Genomic DNA, 14,856 nt, shown 5'->3' with positions numbered 1-14,856 from the left:
GTGTATTCGCAGCTATTTCTAAGTGAGAATAACCTTGGAAGCACTCGGGTAAGCAACAGCGTGAATCCGGGGCCAAGCGTCGTCCTTGTAGAGGACGAAGGCACAGGACCGACAGTAGGAGCAACCTCATACGTCACATCTGTGACGCGACGCAACAATTTGTGTGGGCCAGAATATGCCTGAAGCAACTATTCGGGGAGGCCAACATGACGTGCAGGGACTCTACCAGAACGAGGGAGCCCGGAATAAAGTAGACCACAGGGTTGCGTTTATTGTAACGTGTCTGTTGTAATACTTGCGAATCAATAAGGTTGTTGCGAGCCAGTTGACGAGCTTGGTGGACGTGAGCGATAGCATTGCGAGCCGTATTCAGAAGAGCAGGCAGAAAGAAGCGAGTGCAAAGTCAAATAGCTTAATGAACCTTGGAAGGACTCCAGCTTAATTCCACCGAAAAAAATAGGCTATGCTTTTACCCCAGGTGCCGTAGGCATTGCATGTTCTGCGGAACATATCCATCGTTACAACTCTACGAGTAGGGGCAGCAGACAGGTCCAGGAATAAATCTTCAACCATCACAACGGCTGTGTCATGAGTGTGGACTTGAAGACAAGCTGTGCGTTTACGTGCCCTCTCACTCCATACAACCACCCCCCCCCCCTCCACGTGCACACATAACACAGCAGACGGTTATGTGCGGCGGCCTAGACTTTAAAGACGCCGGCAAAAGCGTTGTACTAAAGCCCTTAAAGCTCAACATGTATTATTTGCTAACCTCGCATGCCAAACGGGTAAGTTCTTCTACATGCGAGAGAGGTCTACAGCATCTCAGAGTGGTAGAACCTAACGTTACAATGGCTGCAGCACACGTTCGGTGGCAGCGGCTTGCCGTTTCTTGCGCGCCCATTCACGTTTCTGTGCGCGCTTGCCTTGCGGTTGCCTTGCATTAACTACCAAACGTTTGCCCACGAGCGAACGACACACGCCCGTACTAAAGCGACTAACACCATACAATGCCTTGAACTTCATTTATTGGACAAATAGGGGGCTGTCCATTTTCCTGCCACGCCATAGGCACCCTTCTCTCTGTGTGTCTGAGCAACCCAAACCGCATGACCCCAGACGACCGTAACAAGGTGGCAATTGTAAGCAAGGCTTTCACTTTTAATTTTGCCGCCTCAAAATTCATGATGCCATCAGTAACAGCATAAACCGTATCTGCGTCTGCAGCCCTGCTTCCCGCCCTTCACCGTGCGCGGTGAATGCTCAAAACTGCAACAATAAAACTTCACGGGCTCAGACGTGAAAGGCACCGACAAAAATGTCCCTCGAGAGCATTCACAGCGAAACAGGAATAATGGCGTACGTCGGTTTTCAAAAGGGGCAGTTGGCTCTACATGCTCGAGAGACTTGCAGCTACCCGACGAGGAGGAAGTTGACGCGGCAGCGGTGGTTGCTGCAGGTTCTGCGACGGCGGTTTTATGTTGTTTGCGCGTTCTTCTCGCTTCTCTGCTCACCAACAGTAAATGAATGACCAGTCTTCTTACTCCGAGCAAACGACATACCTCCATCCTATAGCAAATTAAAAGTGCAACTGTTGATAGCTGCTCTAAAGCCGTTATGAGCCGATGGTGCAACTTCTGGAAGAGGCATTGGTGATGGCAAGGGGTGTAAAATTTGTAAAAACGTCATTCGAAGTGGCGATGAGAACAGGAGAAGAGTTCGAAAATGAAACGAAAAGGCCTAACGAGAATGATAACGTGAGGGTGAGCCATATATAAACCGCTGTAATGGCAATAAGGCCAGCAGTTTGAGCATATATCCAGGTATTACTTGAAGCCCAGATTTCTTCCAAAGATTGATTACTAACGCTATCAATTATTCCCGAAGTCGCTAGTTGATTGCAGGTCATTTATTTTTCTAGCATTAACGGGTCATAATTAACATACCTCTGCGTACTGAGCAAAATCATTTTGAAATGATGTTAGAATGTATACTTACCGAAGCCCAAGTAATTCATTTCATGTTTCTTTTTGACGCATGCAGGTAGCGCAAGTGCAGTTTACCTGATCCTATATTTGTTCTTTGTACCTGGCCCCTATGCAGTCAGTCCTTCCGAATAAAAACAGAAAGTGGCGCAGCTTGCCATATTTCTGCAAGGTTGGATAAACAGCTTTGGGGGGGGGGGGGGCTGACCTAGCTCTTCTCCACACTTACAGCGGAGCTGACGAGACAGGGAGCAGGCAGAGCCAGTCTATGCACGTTCCTCGCTGGCGTTTTGGTAGCTCGCTGTTACTCATTTTTGAGCGTCTATTTCTGGTTTTCCATTTTTTAACCTGCGTTGTCCCTGAGACTTCCCTTGCTTCCCTAAGAGACTTGAGACTTCCCTGAGACTTCCCTTGTTGTTCCCTTGCTAAGAAACGGCATGACGAATTCTTTACAGAGAGGGTCATAGCTCTGAAAAGCAGTTCCCCTAAGCTCATGGAGCAGATACCAGTTTTCTACGTAGTTGATTTCCTTGGCAAGTGTAGCAGCGTGTCCCCCTTTGAAAAGGGGTTCCAGAGTGGCCTGTGCTGCACCACGTAGGTGATATCTATTGTTTACTTCTTGTCCTCATTGATCGATTATTCATGTCAAATTTACATACATACCTTGCACTAACATGTTTTCGACCAGATATCACGCTCAATGTTGTTATTTTAACTATACCAGCTCGGTTGTATTTGATCACTCGTGTACTGAATAATATCCTACCTTAAACTGCGTGAGCCGCCTCTTGATTTTAATATTTATTACTCTGATCCTATGCTCGTTATTTCTGGTGTACTCCAAGCAATGAAGGTGTAGCCATAAAATTTGAGCATTTCTATATATGATAGAACAAATTGTACACACGATAATATAATGATTCCCCCACTTGGAGACGACAGTTTGCTGCTGAAATTATAAAACTGCTAACGCTCAGGTCCCTCTAAACAAAAGTCTCGATGGTGCGCTCACAAGCCCTAATCTGTTTTGGTTTACAATTATCACCTGTGAAACCTTCATCATGAGTGTAACTAGCAAAAACTTCTCCTCGGTTATACGATTGCAGGAGTGCTCTAGAGTATACGAAAGGATTCTCCTGGGTACTCGCTATACGACTACAATACTCCTGTTTGCTAATTAAATGACTATAAATGCCTCGACGAAAGACTTCGAACTATTCGGGACGGGCTTTTAGTGACCATGTTTGTGCTTCAGAATGAATCTCCGGCAAAAAAAGAAGCTAATTTTTTTCGATGGCTTACTGGATCACCACATTTGCGCCTTCGACGGGGACTGGCGGCGGGGGTAGTTGGAGCCCTGTATACATAAACAAGAAATACTTCATAAATAACATTTCTTTGTAGTACGATTCCTGGGTACAACTTTTTCAAAAAAAGTGTGTTAAAATACGCATGATATTTTATTAGCAGTACTACCAGTATATGCGCATTTGATTGCTCCACGAATAAGTGGTTTAGGTACTTTTTAGGACATGAAGGTGATTGGTTAATAATCTCACCTAATGGTTGTATAAGGCCTTTATTTAAAACGTGAACATAATAAACCCTGTATTTAAAATTTTAAGTTTGTATATTGATAAAAATGAGGCAATCAAAATGCGTAATACGCGTGTATAGAGGGCCGTTAATGGAAAACGACGATATTATCGATAAGAAGAGTAAACTAAGATGCTTATTTTTAGGTGGGCGCGGAGACTCAAACAGTGCCCCTTTCTACGTAGGGCAGTGAGGCCCCAGAAAATAAGAAAACCCTCAATATTCTTTTTCGTGGAGAGGTAATAAGGGGTTACGCGCGAAATAGAAGAGTCTTATAAACCCGGCATAACAAGGCCTAAATATGTTGTTGAAAGCATTTCTAGCATGTCTGTTTTGGGAAAATGTCGTTGTAGTGTGCGGATTGCTCTTAATGTGAGTATCAGTTCCGTACATTTATTTGGTTTGTGATAATTCTTCTTATTATTTTCCGCTTTTCGCTTCGCCTTGATAAAGGTCACCGAAGTCGAGCTTTCTGGATTCGTACCCCTTCCCGGTAGAGTTGTTAATAGAACCTAGCAATCAGGAACACTGACTCTAAGATGTGGTTTTTAGGTAAAAGGTATGCAGTACTTGGAACGTGGGATATAAAGGTTGGGCTTCATGTGTTGGAGTGCTCAAGTACGGCCAATTTCAGGTTGCGCATCACTTCTTCTCGCAAGGGTAAAGGGTTGAGCCCCAAACAAATACTAATTAGCTGTAGGACAACTCGCCCATCGCAGAGCACAAGGTAAAGGTTGCAGCATAGTGATAACACTATGCTGCAACGTAAGCCGTATGCTCACATTCAAGGAGCATAGCTTTACACAGCATACAAATGAGTACACAAATGTTGAAAAGAATGAATTGAGCGAAGGCTAAGAAAAGACGACTTGCTGATTCCCACGTGCTGGTAACGCCAGTTTAAGACCAAGTTAAAAGTTGAGTTTTGCCCCCCCGACATGAAGACGTGAAGTTCAAATAAGATCCTGTTTTTGCTCAGCCACCTGCAAAGTCTTCTTGCATACAGTGAGAGCACGATCAAGCGAGGGGCAGACGGGTTTATCTCGCTTTTGCACGGTTCTTCAGTGTTGCGAGGCACGGCATGTCTGTAAGTAATGGTACCCAATCAGAGCTGGCAACTATGTTGAGGACACGCGTAAATTACCCTACGTGTTCTCGTACTCTCCACACAGACAAGTTGTTTTGGGGTACCTCTACTGCTCGAAGATTGTTTTGTTGAATATAGAGTTCAACGTTCCGAAACTACACAGATTATGGGACGGGCCGTATTGGAGTGCGCCGGATTCATTCTGGCCGTCTGCACCCGCCGCGGTGGCTCAGTGGCTAAGGCGTTGCGCTGCTGAGCACGAGGTCGCGGGTTCGATTCCCGGCCGCGGCGGCCGCTTTCCTGATGGAGGCGAAAAGCAAAAACGCCCGTGTGTACGAGATTTCGGCGCACGATAAAGATCCCCAGGTGGTCAAAATTAATCCGGAGCCCTCCACTACGGCGCGCCTCATCGCCTGCGTTGCGTCGGCGCGTGAAACCCCACAATCCATCAACCAATCAATTCTGACCGTCTGCGCATCATAGAAGTGAGCCCAAATATCGACACACGGGTGTTTTAAATGCAGAGCATTTCTTAGGCTCGCGTGGTCCTCCGTCGTTGATGGCGGCGTCGTCCACACGCTCACTGCGCATGCGCAACTCTCCTACTTACACCCACAGCTCCGCGATACTACACTATAAAAAAAAGAAATAGTTAGCGGCGCCCGGTTTCGATCCCACGGCTCTCTGGCCGCAACGGGAGGTACGCGGTGCTCTTCCCACTACGCTACAAATCCGGGACAGGAGCAAGTGCTACGAACGCGCCTTGTGTCCCTGACTCATTCGAACTACGTCAAGAAGCTACTGATACAACGAAGACACGCGAAGCTGAACGTCAATGGAAACGACGAACGGAAAACTTTAGAGGGGGATGCTGAATTTCCCGTGGGAAAGCTGTGGCGGGAAGCGCCACGCGCCTTGCACTCCAACCAGCCCCGTCCGCAGCGCCTCTGATGCTGATTGTGGCAGGATGCCCATAGGGATTGGCCAACCAAAGAATCCATCACGAGATAGGTTCGCGTTCATCCACCGTTTTCATCTTCTCGTAGGTGAACCGCCGAAGAAGAAGAAGAACGAGAAGACAAAGCTGCGAAGAGGAGGGCGTGTACATTGCTCTCAGCCGGTGCACCAATGTCAACAACCTTTACCTCACCAAAGCTGACGGAGACTACCGATTCTACCAGAGCGACAACATCGACAAGAACATGATGGACGAGTTTCGGTGCCTCGAGAACCACCGCCTACTCACCGTAACACAACAGCACTTGCGTGCCTTTGCCACCGGTGTGGACCCGGACGCGGAATTCCCTCTCGCGCTAGTAAAAACCAGATCACTCAACATAACGGCAACACAATGGAACCACACGGAACCGCGAAGATGCTTTGCACCCTCATCAGGGTTTCCCACGGGAAGATGGTGTAATTTTTTTCCTCTCCACCTGTCTCCAAAAAGCGACAGCCGCGGCCAAAAATCTATCCAGCACTCTTGGGCTCAGGAGCACAACGCCTTAGCCACTTAGGCACCGCGGCGGGTCTACTGCCAGAAGAGAACACAGAAGAGAACGTTAACCAATCTACTAGTCAAATTTCTCAATTCGGTTGGCTTGTTTTTTAGATAGGTGTGATTTTGTCCACCCACTGGCAGCACTTCTCGGCATTCCACGGTGAACACTTAAAGACTAGTTGAGAATTCTACCTGCTTTCTTCTTGTACAGTGCAGGCTTCGTGATTGAGTTCACATAAAGCAAGCTCATGCGCTGGCGGCCTATTACCGAATCCCTATCTACTGTATTTAGGGTTCCTGCAGTATTCATACAATTAAAACCTACTTTTACCAGATCAATATCTTCGGTGCGGTGATCTTGAAGTACGGTCGGGGAAGCATTTTTATATATGTATGAATAAAAACCAAGGACGCGTAACCACTGAAGGGAGAAACAGCTCTTTGAGACAAATTTACGAGTTGTGATTTCTGATTTATTTGCGCTCTTTGCATCAAACAACAATGAATAAATCGGCTAAAATGCCTTATTTATTACAGTTCACATTGCATTCAAAATAGCATAACAGCCGGGTTGAGAACAAAGCGTATTGACATCCACACGGTAACGCAGATATTTGACACTAAAACTGCAATTATTCTTAAGAGGTGTCGAGCAAAATATTAGTATCTCAGAAGTTTTTTATGAGGCACTTTTTTTTCTGCATGTTCAAACGAGGAGTAACATTGACTGTCTAATATGTATCCGATATTTGACCTCTACATTATTAAGATTTTGCGGATAATACGTGATAATATTTTTCTGGAAGCTTCAGCAACAGGGAGACAATGGTCTAATGGGTAAGTACAAAACGTGTAACGTGGATAAATGAATGCCTAAAGAAGAAAAAAAACCACCATTGAGAGGTGTTGTTCACTAACAACCGAAAACCATTTTAGAGCAAGATTTTGGTCGTATTCAGTTAATAATACGAGGAATGAACAAAAGCTATACACTTGCATGAGGGAGTACCGCATTTTATGTGCAATGTTTTGCGTAACATTTTTTGCAAATTGTCGGTATGCACAAAAACAAAAAATAGACATAGAAATGCTTTGCATTCACGCTTAGCTTTCGCAGTGCTTATGAGGAGGACTGTAAATATCGATTATCTGAGTATACCACCTGCCTCGTAAAACTATTTAGTACTTTTAAATAAAACATGTAGTGCGGCACAACATATTCAACCCATCGCAGTCCGTAACCTCGCAAACCATAGTCACAGTTTTCTAAAAAATTTATTTCAAACATGGGTATTTGTTTTAATCACCGTTCTACAATACATTAACCAACAAGCCACTGCGTAATGTGTTATATGACCGGGGTTCATTAATGACACCCGTAATTAAACAATCCTTCTAGTTCGAAATATGCTTGTCTCTTTTTGGTATGCCACTTCTGTGGTGAAAAGTTAATACCTTGAATTGCCTAAAACGGAGAGAAAAAGACGCTCATTCAGCTATATTCAAAGTTTTGTTTGCATTTTCTGTTACGAAGACAAGTTGAAAACCAGAAGTTTGAATTTACGGAATCATTGCCCAAATTTCTTGATATAACTTCGTTCCACACTACATCATGTTCCCAGCCAGGTTTTGGAATCATCTATAATATGACGCCTGATTCTAGTTTTAGCGCATTGCTAGCTGAACGTTGCACTCCGCATTACCAAATATGAATTAATGCGGCACTTCATACAAAAATTTATCACTCATCACTCACTATACAGCATTCCACACAGCAGCCAGAAGTATTTCATTCCCTGAAAATAGTGGAGTTCACGTCGCATTGAGAGCAAATTATTCCTGAATGTACCACCGTAAATGCCAAATGTCACGTTTTTATGAAAATTTCTTTTAAGTGCAGGTTACATTCATGAGCTGTATACATTTCTTCCATATCCTGCTTCAGTGTGCAGATCATGTCAAGGACGTCGCGGGCATTGGCGTAGGTCATTTTCTGTGATTGTTTTCATCTTTTCAGATTCTATCGGTTGTGTAAGAGTTTTTGTTCCTATGAGGAGGTGGATTGCTTTCCCGCTTGGTGATTTCTTGAAGCATGGGGCGTGGTGTTTATTAGTAAACATTTCAGGTATCCTTTTTTATGAACTTGCGTTTAACCGGACTAACTTCTGCGTGAAGATACCAAGAAAATCAATACTTTGACATGTTGGTTGCCGATAAAACAAACGAGATGGGCATAATTTTTAGTGACAAAGAGAAGGCGACTACATAAGGCGTCGCAGTGTTTGAAGACGACACCCTGTACTGCACTTCTCCTGGCCTGCATTGTGTGGCCGGCTAGGCACCTGAATTTGGCAGTGACACAAATGTTTAGGGTTATTTCAAAGCACAAGAAAAGATACCGCACGCTCACGCCATTTAGGCCTGTTAGACACATTTAGGCCTTTTAGGCACATTTAGGCCTAAGCCTTTTGCAAGAATGGATTATTAGGAATTGAAAAGGGTAAAGCAAGATTTTCCGAACCCTTCAAGCAGCTTGCGGTCTGAGTGAGGTAGCACAAACTTTCACCAATTCGCACTGCCGTTGTTGCGGCCGCGCATGCAGTGGAGGCGTGAAGCTTTACAGTGTCCTTTCCGGTGGCTCAGTTGTTAAGGCATTGTGCTGCTGATAACAAATTCGGGGTTCCCATTCTTGCTGCAGTGGCTGCTTTACATATGCACCCGAAAATAAAATGCACGGTGTGTTTAAAGTAGTAAGATATGTCCTGCTCGCGGAGAAGCTTTCCTCACTGGCGAAGTGCGCCTTTCTGCGAGGTAAGTGCGGCGCATGGTTCTTGGCATATCACCTTTGTCGGCAGCACGGTGGCCCTAGCCACCGGAGCAGTTTCCGTTTCTGTGTCTGAGCGGAGGCCCATGCAGTGCGATACCCGTATTGCTAGGAACTCGGACGGGGCAATAGCTATGCACAAACAGCAACTGAAAAGTGCTTTATTGTCTTTTATGGATGTGTAGCAGGGGTTCTGGATTGCTTCGCGAAAGCTGTTTGTTACTCAGAAATTTCGCGGCTGCTGAGGCTGTACGCAGGTGCCGCCCAGTTCGAACACTCTATCAGTGCTTCAGAGCCACGGCTGGAATTAATACTGCTTTCTTAGAATTTGTTGCTAATCAACTTAGATTTCTGCTAAAATGGGCACCAGGTAAGTGAAAGCCAACTGCATGCTCGACTTTGGCTATAATCTTTTGTACTTGTGCGGCTTGTGCTTAGAACGGCAAGCAAAAGACTCTCACAAAGCCGGCCATTAACCCTCACTGAAATGATAACCTTGAAAAATCCTTTGTCATATTTTAACTACACAAACACGTTGTGAGAAAACCCAAAACTGTACTCTGCATAAAAAAAGGTTTACCTCGTGGTGGTACGTGGCAACGATGTGAGCACGATCGCGAACTGCCTGTAAAATGCCATGGTGATAAAACGTCGGTGTTTAAACATTCTTAATATACGTAATATGTAGCGTTGTGTTTCAACTCTTAACTGCGGTCTGTTGGTACCAGCAGGCTGGCACTTTGCTTGAACTTAGTCGTAACATTTTCAAATGCACTCTTTGTTGCTGCAAAATGATATCACAGAGTGTTTAGGTTCAACTTGTAAAAACTATTCCACAGAAGCTTAAACTACATTCGGTAAAACTTTCACGAGAAAAAATTGTCGCGTCTGACTGTTGTGTTGTTGACGTCAACTAGAACGCCATTTGAAAAATTTATTTTGAATGTTTTTTACTGAAAAAATACGCTTGAAAAATATTGAGAGGCATGACATCTTCCTGAATAGTTGAAGTCACCGGAGGTTCCCGAAGAAGAAAAATTATCTACCGCACAAAATCCGCTGTCAGACTACAAATGCCTTTCTAGCTATAGGCCGCACCCAAGGATTATCTCGGGGTAAGAGGAGAGGGCGAATTTTAACCATCTTGAACAAAACCTACCGCATTTCTGATAGGCATACTCCCTAAAATAGGGAAGTTACACTCGTATCTGAATTCCACTGGGAAGAAGCAGCTTTTAAGGGCATGCAGATTTACTTTCAAAATACTGTTACGGAACAGGACAATACCCGCCGCCACTATGGTGCACACTGATGCCAGCAATGTGGGGCTAGGCGCTGTCCTTGTTTATTGGCAAGATGGTGCCAAACGAGCCGTTGCCTAGGCAATCCGAAAGCTGTCACAGGCCGAAAGCAATTACTCGGCCACCGAAAAGCAGTGCTTAGCGGTTGTGTGGGCCGTACTAAAATTTCGACCGTACCTGAATGTCCGTGCGTTCAAAGTTGTAAGCGACCATCAATCGCTGTGCTGGCTTACAAAAGTGAGAAACGTGTCTGGCCGCTTGGCACGCTGGAGCCTCAGACTCCAACAGTTTGATATGACCGCCGTCTACAAGTCTGGTAAGCGACATGCAGATGCCGACTGCGTCTCGAGAGCGCCGGTCGGTAACGCGCCCGCTAATGACGATGGCGTCGACGATGGTCATTTATTCGAGTCCTCAGTGCGGCCACCATTTCAGAACAGCAGCAGGAAGAGCAAGAACTGCTACCACTGCTCGACTTCTTGCAAGGCAACGCCAGCAGGCCGCCTAAGTATTTTATTAGAGGTCTGCCAACATATTGCCTTCGCAGTGGCGTGTTATACAAACGAAACTTCGCCCCGAATGGCCGGCGTCACCTCCTTGTCGTTCCGTCACCCTAACGAAACGACATCTTACAGGCTTGCCATGATGAGCCGTCCGCTGGCCACCTTGGGTACGCACACACGCTTGCAAGAATCAAGAAGGCGTATTACTGGCGCAAGCTCTCGGCGAACGTGAGGAAGTGCGTCCGAACTTGTCACTACTGCCAGAGACGCAAGGCGCAGCCCGGCAGACCCGCCTGATTTCTCCAACCAATTCAAATTCCCCAAGTGCCGTTCCAACAAGTGGAAATGGACTTGATGGGCCCCTTTCCCACCTCTACAGAGGGAAACAGGTGAATATCAGTCGCCACTGACTACTTCACCAAGTACGCAGAAACAAAAGCTCTTCCAATGGCCACCACGCTTGAAGTGGCACAGTTATTTTCTCACAAGGATAGTTCTCCGACATGGGGCTCCCAAAGTTATTATTACGGACCGTGGAACCGCATTTACCGGGACACCTCTGCACGAAGTACGCACACTCAGCAGAACGTCTCAACGAAAAACCAGTGAGTACCACACTTAGACGAACGGTTTGATGGAACGGTTCAACAAAACCATCGCCGACATGCTCAGCATGTACGCTGATGTTGAACACCGGACCTGGGATGCAGTCCTCCGCGGCATCACGTTTGCGTACAATACGGCCCAGGAGGAAACGACTCGAATGACACCGTTCATCCATCTCTACGGCAGAGGAGCTACAACAATGCTCGACGCCACGCTCCTTGCCGACATCACCGATGAACATCACATCTCCTCCCAGCAATGCATACAACGCGCTGAGGAAGCCCGGCAGCTTGCCCACCTCCGCATCACCGAACACGAGCACCTGAACGCCTCGCGCTACTACCTTCGCCGCCATCACGCTGCATTTGCACCGGGCGACCTCGTTTGGGTTTGGATACCCGTTGGACGTCGGGAGTTATCGACGAAGCTTCTGCGCAATTATGTTGGGCCGCACAAGGTACTTCGTCAACTTAGCGAAGTAACTTACGAGGTGGTACCCGAGAATTCTGGTGTTGCCGGTCGTCGTTGATTTCGACCAGAGACGGTCCATGTAGTGTGTTTGCAACCGTGTGTTTCACGCCAAGCCGAATACACGACAATTCTGGCTTCGTACCCTGTTGACACTGATCTTCAGCATCGGGCGATGCAATTCCGGTAGGCTGATAGTGTTGCGTGTGTAACCAGCGACAGAGCGCAGACGCCAATCGTCCAGAGCCGGTGTGTGCCGTTCCGGCGTGTCTCAATCATCCTCATCCTCATTATAGAAACGACAAGCATGATCATCACCGTCTAAGCCGCAAATAAGACGAGAACGGGCCCCTACGTGAGCGCGTGCTCTTGGTGTGACTGCTACCAGGCATCAGGCACAAGTTTCTTGAAATACACCCTCTTTGCGTCTCTTCTACTGGCCTTCATCAATTGTTGCTCCATGACAATATTTTGAGGCCGTTGCAAACATTCTTTTATGCGACCTAATAGAAGATCTCCGTCGTGCCCACCTGGATTTCGCTTTTATCACGAATTGCCGTTTTATAATAGGTGACTGTTTGGACTTGTTACGCTTTGGCGAAATAATTCAATAGCATGTCTCTCACTTTGTGGAGAATTGTTTTAGTGTTGATTGCCCTCTATTTGACTCTTTAATGTGTACGCAAATAAAAAAATCACTGGTTAGCTAGGTTTAAAAAAATACTTCACTTTTATCGGGCACCATGAACTACTGCAGCAGTAGTGCATCAAATAACTTTCGAGTATGCGGAAAACTCAAGCTCAAAACGTTCCGCTACACCATCTACGATGTAGCATATACACAATCATCCAGACAGCTATAATGATTCGTAAACGTGTGTCTAGCTTGTTAATCTCTGGCACTGGCTCAGCATTTTCCCGCTATGATTCCCTAGCAATGGTAACTCTGAATTTGTTGAAATGTTACAGCTTTTGTGGGTGTCCTGTTCTTTTTACCCGTGCTGAATGAAACTTGCTGTAGTGTGATGCTAGAAAAAAAATATTTTTAACGTGCCAATAACAGCAAGTCAGAGGTATGTTTACTAGGAACTTCCAGATAGTAAGCGACACCATAAAGAATGCTGGACATGTGGCTGGGCGACTTTAGTGCTCGTCACGTGAGCGCAGTTCTGGAGTAAAGTCAAAACGCGTGGCAGTTATTGTTTGGAAGGAGAATAAAAATCGGTATGTGCTGTCAATCAATAGATTCACACCGCTGCACTCAAGAGTACGTAATGCCAGACCCAGCATGTTTAACGTGCTTATACTCGTAGACTGTGCTAATTTCTTTCTTTTGGGGCAACAGTGTGCACCAGTGAATTTTCGTATGAAAAGAAACCCCGCTCCATGCTACAACAATTTGAGAGAAGCCCTGAAGCTCTTCGTTGAAAGTGCGTCGAATTGATCATCAAAGTTTCAAAGACCGAAATGGCAAAAAAAGAAAAAACCCGTACGACGAGTTTCCACCCACTAAATGAACGCGTATACGAATGATGACAATATATACCGATTGATGGTTTACCAGATAAAAGGCGATACTGTGTTCTTTCTTCATTATGCATTTTCTTCGTGGGTGCATTGTCTTATCTGGAAGCGCTTATTTTGTGCAATTATGAGGCAACCGTTTTGACACAATGAAAAGCCGCTTTCACGAACGCGTGATGTGTCCAGGGATCTTAACAGTACTTTTTGGTCGGCCATGTTATCTATGGGGAAAGCAGCAATTTGGTAATAAAACGCCAGCGGTATCACCGTGGAAGCTTCCGCTTTAAAGCAAAGCACCCAACCATTGTTCAGTACGATATTGTTGAAGCGACAAGGCTCTTTTACTTGATCCATAGTTTGCATACGATTCACTGTGAAATCGAATCGGGCGGAAGCCCGTATGATTGGAAATAAAAGACAATTGAATACTGAACCCTCCTATAAACGTTTATCAAAACAAGGCCATTTATGCTCCCGTCTGCGCGTCATGGTCACGATGAAATAAAGGTGCCAAGCTGGACGAGTTATATAGTCTTCAAGATACGATTTAGGCTACGTGTGTACACATGCCGGGAGTATAGGTATGTTTTCTATGTTATTTTCGCATTGACTCCCTTTAATTCATGGCAAGTTTCTTCGGGGGGTTTGGCCATAGCAATAGATAATACGTTTTTCTTTCTTACCTCGCAGATGTGCTGCTTGAGTCTTCAATATGATTTGCATCTCTCGCCCTCCATGCTTTGATCTCACAGCGTTTGATGTATATAACGCATGGGAAGTTTTCGTTTGGTAGCTTGTCCTAGCCGTTTTCCACGGAGAACCTTAATGTTTGTGTGTGCACGTGCGCTACCTGTACCCTGTAGGGGCGGAGAACATGCGCCTTATGCTTCCTACTACAACGTACACGTGGTATCGGAGCACCATTCTTGGGACTGGTGTCACCAAAAAATGTATGGTGGGCTACCTGATGTTACGCGGAGCATACAAACTATTAAGGGTAGCCATTTACGGTGAGGTCCATATGGACGCGCTGTATACCAGCAGTGATATCCACCGGTTTCTAGCGAGGCACTTCAGACCTGCAGACTGCAGAAATTGCAGTCACGGAAACGTGTTGGTGCCCTATTTGACCACGCTGGACACGCTGGTGTTTCTTTCGTGCTTGGCGATGACGTCGATGAATAGACGCAGGCCATGCTGCTGGTCCTCTGCGATAAACCTGATTGCTTCATCCATTCTGTTGAGGTTTGTAGTGAACTCAGCCAGCGTCTCCTTCTTTACTATGCTAAAGAATTTGCCTACGTAATGTAGAAAGGTTTTGGCTGCAGGTCTATACAAACAGAGTGAGCGTTGCTGAAGCCACTCCGTCGTAAACATTGCTGCTGAGAATATTAGGGCGAGTTCCATCACTGTAGCGCGGGCCTGCCTGTAAAAAAAGCACTCGAACAGGAACTACGTATT

General features: G+C 45.8%; 1 long non-coding RNA gene across 1 annotated transcript in view; it reads right to left on the bottom strand.

The window, feature by feature from the left end:
* LOC144165088 (uncharacterized) overlaps positions 1-9,621 on the bottom strand; it is a 32,970-nt gene extending 23,349 nt beyond the window's left edge. The window contains exons 1-2 of the long non-coding RNA XR_013321351.1: positions 9,574-9,621; positions 3,288-3,342 (exon numbers count right to left, since the gene is read on the bottom strand). This is a non-coding gene — a long non-coding RNA (uncharacterized LOC144165088). The remainder of the gene's footprint in view (positions 1-3,287; positions 3,343-9,573) is intronic.
* Positions 9,622-14,856: the final 5,235 nt, after the last annotated feature.

The sequence above is a fragment of the Haemaphysalis longicornis genome, unplaced genomic scaffold (genome assembly GCF_048455015.1).
Source record: "Haemaphysalis longicornis isolate Haplotype H1 unplaced genomic scaffold, Haemaphysalis longicornis Haplotype H1 scaffold_14, whole genome shotgun sequence".
Taxonomy (NCBI): domain Eukaryota; kingdom Metazoa; phylum Arthropoda; class Arachnida; order Ixodida; family Ixodidae; genus Haemaphysalis; species Haemaphysalis longicornis.
The sequence above is the reverse complement of the archived record's forward strand: the minus strand, read 5'-3'. Positions and strand labels throughout refer to the sequence as shown.